This window comes from Mus caroli, chromosome 12 (genome assembly GCF_900094665.2).
Source record: "Mus caroli chromosome 12, CAROLI_EIJ_v1.1, whole genome shotgun sequence".
NCBI classification, from domain to species: domain Eukaryota; kingdom Metazoa; phylum Chordata; class Mammalia; order Rodentia; family Muridae; genus Mus; species Mus caroli.
Window position 1 is genome coordinate 56,700,439 of NC_034581.1, and position 21,348 is coordinate 56,721,786.

General features: G+C 38.4%; 1 pseudogene; it reads left to right on the forward strand.

The window, feature by feature from the left end:
* The first annotated feature begins 20,000 nt into the window (after positions 1-20,000).
* On the forward strand, positions 20,001-20,583 carry LOC110306525 (annotated as a pseudogene).
* Positions 20,584-21,348: the final 765 nt, after the last annotated feature.

The following is a 21,348-nucleotide window of genomic DNA, read 5'->3' on the forward strand; positions in this document are numbered from 1 at the left end:
GAGTGACCATCGCCTTCTGTTCTTCCAATCCTTATCACAATTCTTTCGAAGGGGTCTGGACAGGACCCCCAGTGGAAGGATGGGGACCTCAACCCACCTACAAAACATTTGACACAAAATTGCTACTTTCTAGTAGAAATGCAGAGACAAAAAGGGAGCAGAGACTGAAGGAATGGTTGACCCAGGCCCAAATTGGGATACATCCCATGGGTAGGTACCAATTCCTGACACTATTATGGATGCTATGTTGTACTTGCAGACAGGAGACTAGCATGCCTGTCCTCTGAGAAGTTATAGCAGCAGCTGACTGAGACACAGCCAACCATTGAACAGTTTCCTTCTTAAAGTTAGATAACTAATCTCCATTTTGAATACAGATAGGCCTTATAGAATCGATGTTTGAAAAATTAATATCAAACTTAATAAACTGGCAGTTGCCTAAGAAGATTATTATATAAAGTATGGAAAAATATATATGTAAATAAAATATATAGTATCAGCTGTGTTTGGATGCATGTTTCTACCTATGGGAAAATTTAAATGGCTAACAGAAATCATTTTCTTGCAAATATTTAGAGAAAATTACATTCCTTAGGCAAAATAATTTAGGTGATGCAGTTATATAACATGCTTTTAATTGCAAACAACATTAATATTTTATTAATTGTTTATTTTATTGCTTGTGTTATTGTCAGACTACAGATTTATTTCTAAATAAATGTGTTTTGTTACAGTTGCATATTATTCCTGCTCCACTGAAAATGATGTATTGACTAGTTGCAATAATTCATTTTTCATTTATATATAACGTAGAAAGATCCAAGATTAGCAAACAAGTGTGGTAATGACCTGGTGAGAATTCTGAGGTGGTATAAAGAGTTACAAACCAAAAAAGAAAGAATGCCAATGAGTGTGTGCATTTCTGTATGTGTGTATGTGTGTGCACATATGTGTGTGTGTGTGTATGTCTATCCTCTGCTTGACTTTCTTCCCACTCTCCCCTCTCTCTTCCTTTCTTCTTCCTCTCTATACATGAAACCTTCAGAATGCAAATATTGCTCTCCATTGTGATTACAGATTTATAATCCAACTCACCTCCCAAAATATCACCTCTTGTAAAATTCAAAATCAGTTTAAAATTTCAGACTCTTTACAGTTCATAGTGGAGTTGAACTGTAAAGTTTGTTGACACACACACACAAAGTGGAGTTTGTTGACACAAAACTCAGGTTGTTAGGATTATCACCATTACCAACTGAGCTTTCTTGCCTTTCTTTGAATCATTATCTATGACACGAATGCATAGGACCTAAGAATATGATCTTGAAGATTAAGGCAACTTGTGTTGACATAGTATAATGCCTGGATTTTTCTTGTCCCACATATTTTTAGCAGGTGGTAGTTGTGTGTGTGTTCATGTGACTTAATGGAATATTAATCACTGTAAAGATAAATATCATCTTTTGCAGAAAATGTTTAGAATTAGAGACATGACTTTTAGCAAGGTGATTCAAACTGATAAAGATAAATGCCACAGATTATCATTCATATATAGAAGCTAATAAACAAAGCATAGAAATAGAGACAGGAAAAGGAGGGATATAGAAGAGATATTAGAAAGAAGATATAGTAGAGGAATAGAGCAAAGGAACCAAGAGAAAAATAAACAGAGCATTACTGTGAATAATTACAGTAATATTATTATGCAGCATGGAAAATACCTCAAGGAAGCCTATCATTTCATGTTGTTATTTTACACTAAATTTCCATGAATTTTTAAATTTTTAAATTCATGGAAATAAAAAGAAATGCCATGTGACCTTGGAGGCAAATCTTGGACTTAGAGAGAAGAGAAGAGACAGGGTAGAGAATTGGAGACAGATGATCTTAACATTACTTTAGCAAGTTGGGTGTAAGAACCTCATGGTTTATGTTCACATATCTGTCCATTTCTCCCTACAAAACACTCATCCTTTAGTCCTTCCTACAAAATATTCACTCCCAAGACCTGGGCAGAAAAGTTATCCTTGTGAACAAAAACTGTTGATTTCTCATTTCTAAAATGAATTTATTTTCTAAAGTATAACAAAATATCTGTGGTACTGACATTATAAAGAGGAAATCTTACTTTGGCTCAGTGTTTTGGGGGCTTCACTCCAGGGTTAGGTGACCTTGTCATTGTGGGGCCTAAGTTGAAGATAAACATCAATTAGACAAGCACATGGCATAACAAGACTGTTCACATTCAAGACTTGGAAAAGGGGAAAAAGAAGGAGGTGGCATCCTGGATCCAAGCAAGGTCATTCTTTTGAATGATTGAGACTACCTTTAGCTCCACCTATTGAAATTGTCCAAACTTCTCACAAGCACTGACATCTAATGAAGAAGCATTTGATAAGTGCATCTTTGGAAAATTCTCTCATTATGAGAAAGGAGGGCAGGAAACTAAACAGTCATCTCAGGTGGGTGGAGATAGGGAACTGTGTAGGAGAGGTGTTGAGGAGGGGACCAGAGGTAGTATCAGGTGTGGGGAGGTGGACCCAGAGAGGGCTGGATGTAAGAATGGAAATCACTGCAAGAGGATTAGGGGGCATCTCTGGTGACTAGCTGGAGGCCTGGGACAGGAGAGGATATGAGGAGTCTATGGGGGTGAGCCTAGCTTAAATTCCTACCAGAGTGGGATCTATAAATACTGAAGTGGCTACTTTCTGTAATCAGGCAGGATTTCCAGAGGAGCAAAGGGATCCTCAATCCACCCCCAAAACCTTCAACCCAAAATTTGTCTTGCCTAGAAAATGTGCAGGGGGAACAGTGGATCAGGAACTGAGGGAAAAGCCAACAACCAATGACTACTGTAACTTACAACCTATCCCATGGAGGGAGTCATCTCCTGACACTGTTCATATACTCTGCTATGCTTGCAGACAGAAACCTAGCATAACTGTCTCCTGAAATACTTCATCCAGCCTAGGATGGAGGCAGAAACAAAGAGCCAGGGAAACATCAGGCAGAGCCAGGGGATCCTTGTGGAAGAGTGCGGGATAGAAATGAACAAGTAAAAGGCATGGAGGGAGCTGTAATCAGGATGTAACGTGGAAGAAAAATGTTAAAAAAGGAGGACTCTCTTACCATGGTTGCTTATGTGGGTTTAGCCTCTTTGAGCAAGTAGCTGTAAATCTTTTACTTTTTAAAAATATGTATATCTGGGGCTGGAGAGATGTCTCAGTTGTTAAGAGCCCTGACTGCTCTTCCAAATGTTCAGAGTTCAATTCCCAGCAACCACGTGGTGGCTAACAGCCATCTGTAATAGAATCAAATGCCCTCTTCTGGTATGAAGAAAAACACCTACATTGTACTCACAAAAAGTAAAAATAAATAAATAAATAAATAAATAAATAAATAAATAAATAAATAAGAACACCCCATTGTCTCCCTCCCCTATGCTTCCAGGAGGATGCTCCTCCACCCACACACCCACTCCCACCCCACAACTCTAGCATTCCCCTAGGCTGGGGCATAAGGCCTTCACTGGACCAAGGGACTCCCATCCCTTTGATACCAGACAAGGCCATCTCCACTACATGTGCAGCTGGAGCCATGTGTGCTATTTCATTGGTGGTTCAGTCCCTGCGAGCTTGGGGTGGAGGGTGCAGGTCTGGTTGGTTGATATTGTTCTTCCTATCGGGTTACAAACCCCTTCAGCTCCTTCAGTCCTTCCCCTAACTCCTCCATTGGGGTTCCCCTGCTTAGTGCTGCAGGCATCCACATCTGTATAGGTAAGGTGCTGGCTGAGCCTCTCAGGAGACATCCATATCAGATTCCTGTCAGCAAGCACTTCTTGGCATCAGCCGTAGTGTCTGGGTTTGGTGAGTGAATATGGGATGGATCCCCAGGTGCAGTAGTCCGTGGATGGCCTTTCCTTCAGTCTTTATTCCACTCTTTGTTCCCGTATTTCCTTTACACAGGAGCAATTCTGGGTTAGAGAATTGGTTTCTAATGTAAGGGTTACTATGGACTCTGAAACAGGCAATACCCATAGTCAGAACTATTTTCACAAGGAAAGCCAAAGCAGCCTGCAGCCAAACAACTACATTTAAAATTTTTTGCCAGTGTATAAATAATCTTGAACTTGCCTTTACTCACAAAACTACACATCATTGACTAAAAAGAGTAATATTTATAAAGGATATTTGAGCTATTCTGTGCTGCAGGATATTTGATCACACTGAGATTGTCTTATTTACTGGAAAAAAAACCTATATCTAGTTGTGGCATGGCTCAGGCCTAGCACATACCTTTAGTCAAAGAACTTTCTGTCAATTGCAAACCAGATTAAATAAAGTCAGCTATATGTCAAAAGGTGGAGAAAGCAACCAGATGACAAGAAGACAAAGATAAGGAATATGGATAGAGAGACTCACAGGAAACATATTGGGACATTAAGTTTGAGCGTTTTTTGAGACAGCTTGGAGAAGAAGATCCTTTTGGGACATTGATGGTAGGGGAAGATCAGCTGGGTGTTTTCTCTGCCTCTCTAACTACCAAGATTTCACCCCAGCATCTGGCTCCCAAGTTTTCTTTGGTAAAATTAAACAATTGAGAGTTTGTTAAAATACATACATACATAATACATGCATACATACATACATACATACATACATACACACATAAAGGAAAACATTTGTCTAATTTGGGGCAGGACAACAGGGACAGAGCAATCTGATTTGATAAATCACCTGAAAAGTCGTCAAGAAGAAAGTTATTAATGGAAAATACAATAATACAAGGTAATAGAGCCCTGTATAGTGCTACTTAGGTGGCTTGAAAATATAACCAGAAAAAAAAGAAAAATGACTTAACTGAGATTAGCATATATACAAATTATAATCACTATCAGTCTGGTAATTCATATTTTATCCTTAAGAGCCATAGTGGGTTTTTTTGTGCCATATGTGAGAAGTTGGTTGATAAGATACACATGTTAGAAAGGCATATAAATGAAAATGAGAAAAATACTCAGTCACAGACAGAGGAATTTAGGCACGAACTTAACATACCATCACATAATGAGACAGGAGGGGCAGCCCACAATTGTTAGGAAACCATCCTTAGTAATCCAGTTGCATGCAAGACCTACAACGTGATGATAGACACCCCCAAGGTTATTATGAAGTTAAACGGAATCCTGCAGACATATTAAATTTAAGGAGACTTAAGGAAGTAATACTTCATATGGTATGCATTCACTCTATGTGAAGCAGATATTAAATCTATGGGCAACTCAGAACAGAATTATCCCCCAAGACAGAAAAGATTTAGCAACAGCAGTATCAGAAGTTGAACCTCAGTTACAATGACGAACATGGTGGAAAGGGAAAACTTTGGCTGTAGAACAAGGAAATAGGGTAAGTATTAATATTTCCCAAGATCAGTTGCTAAGTGAAGGTCAACATGATGCCTTACAAGGAACAGCTTTTGCAACTGCCAATAAGCCCATCTCAGTGCTTGCAACCCTGACCCATCTTGAACCAGATGATATCTTAATTTGGATATCATATTTATTAGTTCACCCAATGCCACAGCTGGCAAACAGCTTGGCCCACTCTCCCTTTCTCAGGCCCTCAGGGCTAACTCATCTTTGCCTTCACTACCATGGTCAGTTTTATTGTGCTGTTCAAGTGAGGTGCAGGGCTTATATCCAGTGCCAGCAAGGACCAGCTCTCCAGCTCTCATATTCTGAGACCCTATGCTTACCACTTGCCAGTGAGTGATGGGTTCAGCTCTCCCAGATATTACACTGTCAGGGCCACCTTACCTGCATGCAACTCCCCAAAATAGGGACAGCATTACTGCGCTTCCCTGGCAAAGTGCATATCTCTGCACAGCCCTAGGCATTAACATGACCCCATTTGACAGTCCAGAACAGGGATGTCTGAGGGACTTCTGAGAGTAATAGAGCCTTACTGCTGAGGGATCATGGACCCAGACATGGCTTTTGGCACCAGCACAAGCCAGGACCTCACCATGGCTGCAGTTGGCATAACCAGCTACTTAAATGTAGCTATTCTACAGTACACTGGAGTCCCCAAATCGGCCTGCCCTCATTGTGCACACTCTGTTCTGCTTGTCTTTCTATTCCATCTCTACCTCACTTACTTATTTCAATGGTGCCTAGGGCCTCTGGGTGTCTGTGATCATCTTAGAAGTGCTATGTCTCACCTTTGCTAAGCAGTGCCTGGAGGGGGATGGGTCATCTTGGGCATGCTCAGAACGTCCAAGCTTGGTATGGACAGAGTATCACATCATTTTTGTGAGTTAACTTCTTAAATAGAATTATCCTTTCTAGAACTCCTCAGAGCCTAACAAAGTAACATATTTTGTAAATTTACAAACTTCATGTAAAGCATAGAGATTTTAAAGTTGTTCATTTCACTGCCACTTTTAAATGCACACATATCTCATAGAACACAAATATTTCCCAAAAAAACTTTGGGAGATGTCATTTGAGGGACTTTTAAAATCCAATCCTAAAAAAGTTCCTCATGCTTTAAGCTGCTTATGTAGCATTGAGAAGCTTAGCTTTGAGCTTCAACAGTGGTTGGGTTCCTCCTAAGAAACAAATTTACGGATTTGTTTTTCTTGTTCTAAACCTCAGTACTGTGTTGTCTTTCCATAGTGTCCTTAAATAAATAAATAAACACACACATTATATATATATATATATATATATATATATATATATATATATATTACTCTAAGATGAAGAATTATGCAGACAAAAAGGCAAGAGCTGCTCAAATAAGAGGTCCTGGCAGCTTCGGGGGTTTTATCCAGAGCTAGTCTTCTCAGGCCACCTACCCCAGTAAGTTCTTCTTCTGGTGCTATTTTAAATGTATATTTTCAGTGTGTGTGTCGGGGGCAGGGGATGAGGGAAGGGTCATATCCACAGTGTCAGGGTGGATGAAGGTCAGAGGACAACTTGCCAGAATCAGTTCTCTCTTTACACCACCATGTGGACTCAGGAATCATATTCAGATCTTTAGGTTTGGCAGCAAGTGCCTTCACCCTCTGAGACAGCGATTTCCAAAAAGAGAATCTCATTTGCTGATCTAGACCCAGTTGCCCATGCAGAACAGGTAGCAGAAAGCACTCTTCTCATCTGTGCTCTGATGTAGTGCAGAAGGGCTGCAGCCATCCTATGAGACTTGGAATGGAACAGTCTGAGGATACTAGGTATATGATGGGCACCTGGTGTGGCACTGGTAGTGGATACAGTGGAGCGACAGAGGTTTGAAACAAATTTACAATGAATTATGAACTTATAGTATATGTGCCTAAACACTGAAATACATAGAAACCTGTATTACACATAGCAGAAATTTCCTGATATCGGTTCCTGTGCTTAGAATGGGGAAAGCTAAAAATCTAAGCAATTTAGGTTCAAAGGCTAAAACTTGTCATCTTGGTATGCTGGTGCTTGTGGGCACTACAGCCTTGAGTGGTAGTTTTACACTAGTATGCTTTTTCTTCATTTTTAATTATACAAAATACTTATTTTTACATTTTTACATAAAATGCTTTTATAATCATAATGAGTAAATGCAAACAGTATAGTGTGTATATAAGTTTATTGATGCTGCTATATTGGGAACTGATTTTGCTGATTGAATCACCAATATCGTTCTTACTAGATTAAAAGTGTTTTTATTGTCCAAGATTCTCTTGTTTATTCATATTAATTGAGGAAATGTCCATGACAGGGAAGATTTGTTTAGATTACAATATACTCCTGGGGAAAATTAATCAATGTATATTCAACAAATGAAACTTTTAATGAAAAGTATGTCAAGCCAGTGAAAAAATAAAAACTATATAAATTAAAATGAATTTCCCAGTCATTGAACATATATTTATCATAATAGGAAATTAAGCATTGTAAAATTCCTCCAAAGATCTGTATTTCTTACTAAATTAGGTAAGTCTATTTATGAAACTTTTCAAAGTAAAAATTATTATTATCTGTTAAGGGAATATTTAAAAACAGTAATACTGAAAGTTACTTAAAACTAACTGAATGTAATTAAAAATTAAAATGTTATGAATAAAAAATTTTAAATTATATCAGGAAAGAACTTTATGCTTTGTAGAATATAATCGTGATAATTATCTAATTGTATTACACTGAATAGCTTTTTCAGGCTGTAATAAAAGCAAAGCCAGTTTATTCTACATTATTTGAACAGAGTGATCTGTATCCTTAGTCAGAGTGGCTCTGTGGAAAGTCACAAGGAGATATCGAGAAAGTGATCCTCTCTGAAAGAAAAGAACAGAGATCTGTTCTTGGAAGTTTAGGCACAGTATTGCAATCGCCAAAAATTCTTAGATTATATTAGTCATACTTTTTACTCTATAAAATTTTTGCAAAATGTTGAGCATATAATCAATATGATAGTCATAAAAACAAGTTCTACTAAAATTGACTTTGATATTCCAGGCTAAGGGGATCACAAATCTAGACTATTATCTTGTTCACAGAAAAAGAAGAAAGAAAATCAGCATTCAATGAAACACAGCAGGAAAATATGTTTTCCTGGGGGGAGACAGGTCCTCAAACTCATAGACACTGAAATTGAAAGTATTTTACTCATAACCAATTCTTCATGGGCATTCTTATGAATTTTAAAGGGTTCATAACTCACATTCCAGTTGAAACCACGACCTTTTTCTTTTTAAACTGAGATCTCTGAATGTATACCAAAAGGAAAGATTACATTCTACACTTTGTACACTCACTTTTACATATATGATTTGCACTTGTTTCTCTTGAAAGATTGCACATCATTTCAGCTTTCATCAGAATGTAATATAACATACTGATACAGGTCACAGATCTGGAAGCAGAATTGGTACTTGTCCAAGTACACTGCTTCACATGTAAACAGAACAAGCATTTAGAAAACAGAATGTTTTGTTCAAAGGCTATAAAAAACATTCATAAGAAAAGAACCATCAGAGTCTTATAAATAAAAGAACTAGAAAAAAATTTCATTCTTCTAAGAGTTATCACAAAAACTGCTTCCTATATGGGCCTTGTTACTGAATCCTCACATAAAGAAAAGTTCAAGAGACTTCCTGCTTCTTTTATAAATAATCCTATTTGAGACAGAGACCTCCAGACATTCATTTTCTGAATGGCCTTGCCTCTTAGTACAACTAGAGACATGCATCGTCTGGGGATACAGCAGGTCATCGTTAGCTAGTGCTAAAAATACCATGAAGCAGAAAGTATTTGGAATTGTGAGGTGAAAATCCTGGAATTCTGTGAAAAACTCACTCCTGATTCTATGACAGATTCAATATAATATCTGTCCTTGCATTGTTTCCAAAATCCAACCTTTCTTTGAAAAAATAAAAAAAAAATCTCATGACCACAACAACAGAAATATGATACAATAAATGGATGCTGTTTACAAAGTACTTTTAGTTAAAGTTAATCTGAAAAATTATGGAATAAAATAAATGGAAGCCATCCCTGCATTGACTTACACAAAACACTGTGATGGTTTCAGTAAGAAATACTCCCTACAAGCTCATCTCTTCCAATACTTGGGACACAGTTGGTAGTGCCTTTTTGAGAGAATTTGAGGGAATTTTTGCATCTGAAGACATGGCTAACATGGCTAAACTCCACCCCCACAGTTCCTGGCAACAGCCAGGTAGGCTTGGCTCAGCATAAAAATGGGGTGCTTGGCCCCTCCTCTCTCTCTTATGCTGTTGCCTCTCTCTTGCCTCTTGCCCCCTTGAGTCTTCTCTCTCCCATTCCCTTCTTCTCTCTCTACACGTGCCCATGGCCAGCCCCCACTTCTCTACTCTCTTCTCTCTGCCTTTCTCTGCTTCTACTACTTTCTTAACTCCCCTCCCCATGCCCTGAATAAACTCTATTCTATACTATACCAGCTTTCCACCTACTCCCTATTACCTATGCGACAACTGATTTTATTTATCAGTGTAGAGGAAATCAGAAGGAACAATGACTTGGAATATAAAGATAATTCTTTGCTTTTTATATTTTTTAATCATTTGTCCTTGATACTGTACTTCCTATTCCCCCAAACTGAGAAATACATTTCTATATATATTTCATACCAAGTCACAGAAATTTGGTTATGGCAGACTGAGACTCATTTATTGCTCTCTTCACTGGAGAGTGAAGCTTCCATTGGGTCCAATTTATGTAACAACTTTAGGTAAAGTTGTTTTCTAGGAAATCAAGGCAGTAACACAAGGAAAGATACAGGTGGAGGAAGAGTATGGTGAATAGGAGAGATAGAAGGTATCATTACTTCTTAGCAAGATTAATGCTGTGTGGGCTAGTCCTGGTTGTCAACTACACTACACCTTGAATGAACTACAATCCAGAAATGGAACACAAACACATGGTTCAGATCTTGAGGCATAGTGGCCATAAAATGCTTAGGACCAGACAAGGTCGTGCTTTTAATCCAAGGAGACAGAGGCAAGCATATCTTAGTTCAAGGCCAGCCTGGAACAGAGCAAGTTCCAAACACAGGCACGGTGACACATACCTTTAATCTGGGCCATAGTGGCCTATATAAGTACAATGGAAAAAGGAAATGTTTATTCTTCTTTGTCTGCTGTCTTCCCAGAACCTCTATTGGAAACCACTTCTTCAGGATTACAGCTTATATAAAGAACTCAGCTGAAACACCAAGCCTCATGGGACTGAGCAACTACTAGATTCTTGGACTTCCTATTGGACTGCAGACTGTAAGTCATTCCAATAATTCCCCTTAATAAATAGAGACATTTTATAAGTTATATGACTCTAGAGAACCCTGACCAATATAAAGCCTTAGTAGTGAGAGAAAAAGAATAACCTACCCACAACCTAAAAGACATTTACTAGGACGCTAACTGATAGGAACACCATCTTAGTCTGTTTGCTCTGTTATAATAAAACATCCCAGATGGGTAATCTAAGACAGATGAATTCTTCTTCAGATTTTTCCCATGCAGGACTCCAAAATCAAAATTCATGATGCACACAATAGATAGTATACTTTGTTTCCAACTAATGAAATGATTGGGAAGAAAAGAGCAAATACCTCTGAGATGCACATACATGACTCCATCTCCTTTCAAGTGCCATCACACCTGTATATATTGTTGCAGTGAGAATTGAATTTGAGCATATATTTTTTGAGTTTGACAAACTCATTCATAAAGAAGTGTGTCTGAAAACTCTAATTCTAGAGTTCTTTGCATTTGCTGGTGAAAAAAGTCAAGATCATCGATGATGTTTTCCTTTTATGTTTCTGGTGATAATTTACCTATGAATGTAGGGTAAATGTGTGTTGTATTAGCTATTGCAGGAACACACACTCAAGGTGGATTCATTTATTTTGCACACATACCTGTAATATGTGTTACAGAATTCCACATGCCCTATTTCAAAGCACTGAATTGTTGAATAAATATGTACTCTAATCTAAAAGCCAAAAACAAAAACAGAAGGAGAGGGTATCATGGATATACAAAAAGTCTATACAACTAGACTTCTGTGAGAACAAATGCCAATATATCCTAAGAGAAAATATAGTTGCTATGACACAGAGGGAGGACAAATACTAAATAAGAGAATTTCCTTTTTCTAAACTTTGAAATGGAGTCTCTACAAACTCACTAAATGAGTGTTTACACTTAACCCAACAACTATAAATGTATTCCTAAAAATAAAATGAAGGATTCAAGATTAAAAAGAAAATGTTAATGCATATCTATGTTAAATGTAGAAATATTGTGTATATCTCTATAATTAATTTAAAAGGAAATATTTGTCTTTAATCACCTCATAAATAAGACAACTAAAAGAACTTATGAGTATCAGATTATATAATAAAAATTTAATGAAGAGTATATTATGTATCTAAATTTTTTCTATTCTTTAAGAAAAGAAAGTTACTACAGCATCTGATTTACTGGAGAATATTCATTCTTTGTTATTACTTCAGTCTTGGCTGGAATACTGTCCTTACAATATAGTATGGGATTTCCAAATTATTTGCTATTTACTAGTAAAAGCATCTAACTTTGTATCTTCAGCATTCTTCTCAGTATCATAGCTTAAACTACATGCAAATAACAGATTCTTATACCTAAGAGCAATCTATTGTTATTCTGTTACAATGGTTGCTTTAAGTCCTTTTGTCATAGGAGATGGGTAAGTTCTTCCTCCTCATTTCTCACCTCTAGAACTCTTCCTTGAGGGTCTGAATCAGTCAGCTTTGGGTTGTGACTCCCTTGGAATTTGACTTTTTTTCTTATCCACCTCTACTGACATGAGAAGCTGCTGGCTACAAGTAGCTGAAAGAGTCAAAAAAACTTCCAGGTCCCTGAGGTGACTCCTTGAAAGCTTCAGCTGACATTAATTAAAAAGAAAAGTTAATTTGCAGCCATCTAGATGACGTTAGATAGCCAACAGAAAAATGGAGTTAAATGGTAACAAAATAATTAATTATATTATAAAACAGAAAGACACAAGGAGCTAGACTAGAGAACGATAAAATACAAATTTCAAATTTTTGCCCTCTACTGATCTTCAAATCACCATAAGATAATGGTTACACCTTCAGTACAGTGGCACACCCACCTTAGTTTAGTTACATTTTCAGTATCCACCTCCAATGGCTATGCTATAATTTTGAGCAGTATGATACCATTCCTGATACAATTTTGGAGATGCCAGTACCATGAGATGAGCACCAAGAACAGCAGCAGCAGTGGAGTACAGGCATCTGGAGCCTAGAAGACAATTTGTGTGCTACAAAGGGCATGGCTGGAGAAGTGAAGAAGTGACCCAGTTGATCCCAGAGTTGGATCCCAGACATTGGACGGTTGGAGATTAATTTTAGCTTCTGATTGTGACTGTGCCCTGATATTTTTCCCTTGATGGAAGTTTTTTTGTTTGTTTGTTTTATGTTTTTTTTTTTTTTTTTTTTTTTTTAGTGAAGCCCACAGTTAAGAGACTTTTAGTTGTAAAGACTTTGGATTTTAAGAGAGATTGAAATTTTAGGAATTTGTAAAGACTGTGGGACTTTTTAAGTTATTTAGATCTTAGGGATGAATAAGAAACTAAAGGTTGATGCTTACCAGTGATGTGTTTGTGTGTCAAGTTGACAAGGGGTCAATTGTACTGGCTATTTTTGTGTCAACTTGACACAGCTGGAGTTATCACAGAGAAAGGAGCTTCAGTTGAGGAAATGCCTCCATGAGATCCAACTGTAAGGCATTTTCTCAATTAGTGATCAAGGGGGAAAGGCCCCTAATGGCTGGGAGCATCTCTGGGCTGGTACTCTTGGTTCTATGAGAGAGCAGCCTGAGCAAGCCAAGGGAAGCAAGTCAGTAAAAAATATCCCTCCATGGGCTCTGTATCAGTTCCTGCTTTCTGACCTGCTTGAGTTCCAGTCCTGACTTCCTTGTTGATGAACAGCAGTATGGAAGTATAAGCTGAATAAACCTTTTCCTCCCCAATTTGCTTCTTGGTCATGATGTTTGTGCAGGAATAGAAACCCTGACTAAGACATACAGTATATACGAAAGGAACAAAGTGTTTGCTTTATTTGGGACAAAATTTCTGGAAACTCAACAATTTTACTTGCCTATTTCTTCCAAAAATTTTACTAGATAGTACTTAAAATAAGGTATGTAATTTTACATTTTTTAAAAGCTTCACAACATATTATTTCTAGTCATGCTATATTGCACAATAAACTTGTAGTCGTACGATAACTATTACAAGTGCAATTGTTAGAAAGTAGTGTTTCCCAGGAAACACTCATGTCTTTTAGTGATATCTTCCTCCTTTTGTAGCAGGAATAGCCCAAGTTTACTTCATATTCATTTGCCTGATAATTATGAAAACACAGAAGTCCCTAGAGCAGAGAGGAGTCAACAAAGTAAGTGGAAAAAAACATGGTATTTTATACAGTCAAACAGAGTTTTAAGGAAAACATTGAAACATCACTGTCAGTGTCTCTCAGCATGCTTCTCTATTTTTCTCTTTATTTCTCCTTTTGTTCTGCTAAGAATGATTTTCTACTCTGTTTATCACCCCATTTTGAACCATTTTTTCAAAATAAAAATCAGTACTGCAGCAGAGACTGTAAAGATTGTTTTAACAATCTGCTGAATGTTATAAGTGATGGCTAGTTGTTTTATATCAATTTGACACAGACTAGGGTTATCAGAGAAGAGGAAGACACAGTTAAAATGCCTTCATAAGATCAATAGAGCTATACTATAATAGGGCAAACCTATGCAGCATTTTCTTAATTAGTGATTGAAAGAGGAGGGCTCAGCCTTTTGTAGGTAGCAGGCTAACCCTGCACTAGTGGTTCTGGGTTCTAAAAGAAAACAGCCTAAGCAAGCCATGTAAACACAAGTAAGAAGTACCCCTAATGGCCTCTGCACCTGCTCCTGACTCTAATATTCTTCCCTATTTGAGTTCTTACTCTGACTTCCTTTAATGAGAGACTGTGATGTGGAAGTGTAAGCTAAACAAACGCTTTCTTCCCCAAGACTCTTTTCATCATGATGTTGCATCACAATAGTAAACCCTAAGACAGTCGCCATCTTGGCAAATAAATACACAGGACTTTGCCTATCAAACTCCCTCTCCCTGTTTTATGAAAGGACTTTCTTCTATTTACTGAAGGAATGAATTTGAAGATTTTAAATGCACTATTTTTTCATGTCGAATCTCGATTATTCATATCATAATACCTCTGAATGGTTGATGGATATAACCGGGGAAGGTAGTAAATCTTAGAATATATATATATAATTCAGGAATAAAACCCCTTTTAACAAAATATTCATCTCATGTAAAACCTTTCAACTGGTTTGTCAACTAGTTTGGCTGATAAATCTCCCCTTGACTTAAAACAATATGAATCATATTGTTAAAATACTGCAGAGTTTTATTATAAAGCAACAGCCTTATTGATTTTTCTGTTTTACCAAAATAATGTTGTTTTCTAAAAACTTGTGAACAACCTAAATCAAATATTCATTTTATAAAGATAATGCCACTGCAGATGACAAATAAGTAAAATGTTATAGTATGTCTGTTGTACAACTAAATATAAAATATAGCTTGTTACATAAATTAGATATAAAGCTGAACACACTTAGATGAAAAAGTGGTTAATTTATCATATTTTATATGAAACAAGTTTAATTAATGAAGAGTGATGTTCTTTATCAAAGGCATCTTCTATCCTTGCAAAATATGAAGGTAAAAGTCTAAGTATTTTATACACTATTATAAAATGATATCACTAAAATATTGCCCAATACTTAAGCCTTATGCAAACCAAAATAATTTTTGCGCTTCTTTTTGGTGACTGCTGAATATACAGAGTAGAGAGGGCTGAAGGCTTGGCTGGTAAAATAAATTTCTTAAGCAAAGGCAACAATAGTTGGCTTAATTTTATTAAAGATTTCTCTATGGCATTTGATGCTATTTGGTCATAGACTGCCCCCGATTGAACTTTCTTCAATACTTATAATCAGTTTATGTAAACCCTGGTATTGCTTAATCAACAAAATTTATGGAAATAAAAGTTTATTTTAATATTTTGTTGACATTTCTATGATGTCTCAGCATCCTTCCTGGAGTAGATTTATTTCAAGAAAAAACCTTGCTAACCCCTAAGGAGTCCTTATTTGTTATACGTTTACCATGACATTGTAGCATCACAGTCACCATCAGATGACTGACAAATCTTACATGCCCAAAGAAGGGAGGTCATGACACAGTTCCTGCACCTGGAAAGGAGCCGGCAGGGCCTGTGTTGATGTGAGTGTTGATTGTTGCTGTACTCATGTTGCTTGTATAATAATGTACATAATTTACTTATGCTCTTCCTTTGAGAAATGGTCTCCCAGCCAAGGTTAATGAATCCATGATAATTAGAAGCAATAGGAGTTCTGAGGCAAAGGTGTGGCTAATGTTTCTCAGTAAAATGGTAAACTCTGTGACCTTCTGGGCAGCCCTTCAAGGCTGTGGAAAAGAACTCTGAAAACATGATTTCTAGAATATATAATTTCTCAACTATGCAAAATATAAGATGCAATATGAATTATATGAGGGGCTTCACAGGCAGAAAAGAACTAATGAGCAGCTGCACTAATGAGCCAGTTGATCAGAGAGATACAAAGTTAGGCAGATTTCTGAATTCAAGATCAGCTTGTGACAGAGTGAATTTAGGCCCAGTAGTGGTGGAAGTCGTGATCTCAGAGCTGGATCTTACCCAGTTAGCTTATTGTCTGTTCTTAGAAAAGAAGGCAGATCTCTGATTTCATTTGCTATGTTAAAAAAAAAAAGTGTTTGCTGTCTTTTCTAAGAATCAATTGCTGATTCAAGGAATAATCAAAAGGTAACCTGGAGTAATGATTGAATTGATATGAAAACAAAAATCTGGGCTTTCGTCTGCAATAGATGAGCTATCTAGACAACTCTCTAGATAGCCATCTCAAGAACACAAAGCTACCCTCCCCAATTCCTCATCCTCCACTGCTACATATTTTTATTTGATTTCCTGACCCACTGTGCCCCTCAGATGCCAGGGAAACAAGAGGATCCCTTGACCCAAAGGGGATGACTTTAGCTGAAATACCCAACAAAGGGAACCTCACCTCCAGTAAATGCGCAAGGCCCCCAGTGCTGGGATGTGGCCACCCACCCACCTTAGAGTTTTTAACCCAGAAATGTTCCTGTCCAAAGGAAAGACAGGGACAAAAAAGATGGGACAAAAAAATGGAGCAGAGATTGAGGGAAGGGCCATCCGGGGACCGTCCCACTTGGGGATCCATCCAGTCTGCAGACACCAAACCCTGAAACTCCTGCTGTTGCCAAGAGACACTTGCTGAAAGGAAACTGGTGTGGCTCTTCCCTGGGAGTTTCTACCAGCACATGACCAATGCAGATGTGAATGCTTGGAGCCAACCATCAGACTGAGCTCAAAGAACCTGGTTGGGGAACTGGAGGAAGGACTGGAGGAGCAGAGGGGGATTGTAACCCCATAGGATGTCAGCTGGCCAGACCACCCAGAGCTCCTAGGGACTAGACCACTAACCAAGGAGTGTACATGGAGGGATCCATGGCTCCAGATACATGTATAGCAGAGGATGGCCTTCTCTGACATCAATGGAAGGGGAGGCCTTTGGTCCTGTGGAGGTTTGATGCTCCACCGTAGGGAAATCCTGGAGCTGTGGAGCAGGAGTGGGTGGGTGGGGGAGCAGAATCATAGAGGCAAAGCAGACGTGGAGGAGAGTGGATGGGATGGATGGATGGGAAGGGAGATATCATTTGAGATGTAAATGAATGGAATGATTCATAAAATTAAATTAAAAAAAAAAAGAACACACAGCTGTCTGCTTACACCCCATCATTGACTTCCCATGATTTCTTCTGCCACTCCCAAACACCCCTTCTTCAGGATCCCCTCTTCAAGCCAAGGCTGTTCCTTGGCAGATGACATTTCCAATTGTACTTCCCTCCACTGAGAGATGAAGTTGAAATCAGATGTTTCCCAAAAAACAGATAAATATATGTTTAGATAGATTGACCAATTGGTAGGTTGACTGATATAAGTAGACACTGTTGTGCCAGGAAATATTTTTTAACCCCAAAATAGCACCCAGGATGCAATAACTCTAGGGTCATGCCACCTTCTCTGACACAGCAGAATGAATGGGAATGGTGTAGCCCTGAGCCTAGTTTCAGGTAAGTACTTATAGAAGCAAGCAAACAAGCAAGGGACTTCCTAGCCTAGAGCACATTTGATTGGAGGACCATTAACATGTCTAGTGCTGGGAACCAAACCATACACTTACTTTTTTCTTTTCTCCTGACTGGTGGTGGTTAGGAAGTGAAGCCAGGGGCAGCCTTGTAGCCTGGAGGTGTAGATTTGTTGGGGACTAACGTGAAATCTGGTACTAGACTCCAGCTGTTGGCAAGTAAACTGGAAGCTGGTGCTAGGTGGCACTTTGTTAGTTAACCTGAATTTAACATTAGGTCAGTTTCTCTAAGATGGAGTTTGAACCCAAAACATCTTGTCTCTCAACACATGTATGTTTGGGGCTCTGGAAATTGCAACATAAATCATGCATACACCAATCTCAGCTAAGCAAGAATAGTTTATTGAACACACACCATAATACTGGACCTCCAGGACCAGAAGAAGAAGAAATTTTGGAACTAGTCTGCTCTCAGATTAGACTTTTTATAAATAAATAAATAAATAAATAAATAAATAAATAAATAAATAAACAAACCAGGTTCAAAAGTTTAAAGTGCAAGGAAGGTAGCAGTTGGCTTCCTAGGCTAAGTATCATCAGCTAACCTTTAAACTGATTAATCCTGAATAATGTGTGTGTGTGTGGGGAAAGTGAACAAGGGAATTTCAGAACATTGAGATAACAGAGCATTAGTATTATGATCATAGCTTTTTGGCTTATTGACAACATTTTCCAGTGTTAGCCATACACACACACACACACACACACACACTCACACAAACATCACCACCACCAACAAAACACCTCAGTGAGTTCATTCATAGGTGCAGGAAACGGTGCCTGGTAGTCAGCTTTGACTCAAGATATTTTAGATGTAATAGTTCATATTGACCTTTAATTTGATGGATCTTATACATAGCTTTGTTGAATTTCTTAAGATTAGCAAACTTCATACAGAACATTCAGAACAAAACAGGGTATATGGTTTGCATGTTCTCCAGATACAGCTATTCAAAGGGAGGAAGTGGCAGCTCAATACAATGCATACCTATGGATGTCATAGGACAATTGCTAGAGTAGCTTCTGTCCTTCTGCCATGTGTGTTCTAGGGCTTGATTTCAGGACACTAGACTTGCCAGCAACCACTTTTAACCAGTGAGCCATCTTGGGTCCCGTCAACAGGCATTACAGCTTATTTGGTGTGTGTTGGTTGATTTCCTCCCCTGAATCACTCACTGCTCTTCTCAATTTCATCACGAAAAATGAATTACTTCTGGAAAGTTGAGCCTGTACAGATTCATTAGCATCAACTCTATATATCTGTGACTGCTTCATGAAATATATTTCTAAAATTAAAAAGAAATTAGATCTCAGTTCCGGGACATGGCTTGTGAGTGCCACATTCACGGCTATAGTCTAGAGCAAAGCTGCTATGGTTCCTTAGATACAAGAGTAGCTGTGAAGAAAATGAGACATGTGTCCAAGGCTTATATCCTGCTTTCTTTGTCTTTTCTAAAACATCATAAAACAAGATGTTTGTGCAGATACTAGAAGAAGATTTATTACTTATCATCCTAACTCCAGAGAATGAAGAAGGATGAAGATGAGGACCAAGCAACACTCTTATGATTCTGAATAAGATTTGGGCAATTTGAAAAATACATAGAACTTTGATTTCTGTGGCAGAATACAGAAAAATACACAGGGAAACAGATAATGAAGGTGCTGGCACTGGAGCACCATGTTCTGCCTATGGATCTCCAGACACAGGTTCTAGACTATGGTCCACAGAAGGGAGAAGGAGCAATAGCAGATAAAAACAAAAAATGAACAGGAAGACCCTCTGGAGTCCGTTCTTTTCAGTGGATATAGGAAGTGGTGTAGAGGAAATGGTATCTTAAGAAGAAGCTCAATGGGGAAGAGTGTCCCAGGGCGCTGGGACCTACCTTTTAATTCTTGAGCTGTTGGCCTTCGGATAGGTTGATTTGGTGACTTGCTCTTTTGAGGGAAGACTGAGGCTCACTTCATTCTGTCTTGTTGATAGTTTTGCATTTGGACATTTAACTCTTATTTCTAAGAGCTTTCCCTCTAGACGTTGAGTTTTAAAGTCTTAACATTTTTGTTGTTGCTAAAAACTTTTAAAAAGTCTCTTCACCTGCCATTGGACTGACTTGAGTGTGGTTCCTCCTGGTCCCCACAGTCTTCCTAGTTCTGAGGAAGCATCGAATTATGGGGACTCCTTGCCAATGCTTTCAGTTATTCATCCTGAGGAAAATTATTCTTGCTTACAAATGTCTGCTACTGAGATGCTCTGCACAGACTGCCTCTCCACGCCCTTCCTCTGTGAACCTACCTCTTCAAGACAGTCCTGATTTTTCTACCAATCCCAAAATAAAGCTGTCTAGCCCTGAGGCTGATGAGGGCCCTGAGAAGAAGGGAAAGAACAAGGTCCTCACCAGGAAGCAGAAGGTGCAGACTGTGTTCTCTCAGGCCCATTTATATGCACCAAGAACAGGTTTCAGAGACAGAGGTACCTCAGCCTCTAGCAGATGAAGAACTCTCTACCATTATGAACATTAGCTATAAGCGGTTAAGACCTGGTTCCAAAATCAGAGAATGAACTGCAAGCAGTGGCAGAAAAACCAATAGTTGAAGACTGGCAAAGGTCTGACTCAGAAGGGCTCAGCACCAGTGGAGTATCCCAGCATCCATTGCAGCTATCCCCAGGGCTATCTGGTGAACACATTTTTAACTATTTAGAAAAGATGTTTCTATGTACTTCTTTGCTTACTTTTGTGTAGTTTGAATAGATATTTGTGGAAAAGTAAAATTACTGCATGGCTGGAAGTGTCAGAATAAAATGAGATTTGGTAAACTTAGCTAGAGGAACATATGTGTTACTCCTTTGACAATCAAACTATTGGGAAAATGATACCATAAGACTTCTCTGATAATCTGATGGGGCAGGGAGGAAGGTCAAAGTTTCATATCAACTAGTGGTGGAAGTCGTAGCCCAGGAAGAGAACTGACAGTTTGACAACATGATAGACCTCATTCCTGGAATGACTGGAACAATCAAGTGACTAGAGTGAAGGCAGACCATGACCAGAAATGTTTATTCATGTGCATGTCAGTTCCTCAGTTTAAACTTCACTGAGTCAGGCCCCTAATATTGTACTTGGGAAGATAAGGGACCTCCTTCTTCATTTTTCTTCCCAACGTGATCATGTTGAATAATCTTCCTTTCATTTTCTTAGTACTGCTTTGCGGGGAATTGCAGGCTGGTCTCCAGTTGAGCTGAGGTCTGAACCCTGATGGTCATAATTCACCTACATGACATGGTAGGAGTTCCCTCATGCTCCTGGAACTCTGGCCCCTGCCTAAGGTACCACCTCCCACAGCCCCCACAAGAGAAGCATGGTCAGTAGTCATGTAAGCAATGGCTGAGGCTTCTGACCTCCAGGCTAAACTCCTCCCCAGTTACCTAGCAACAGTGAAGACCATAAAAAGGGGTGCTCAACACCC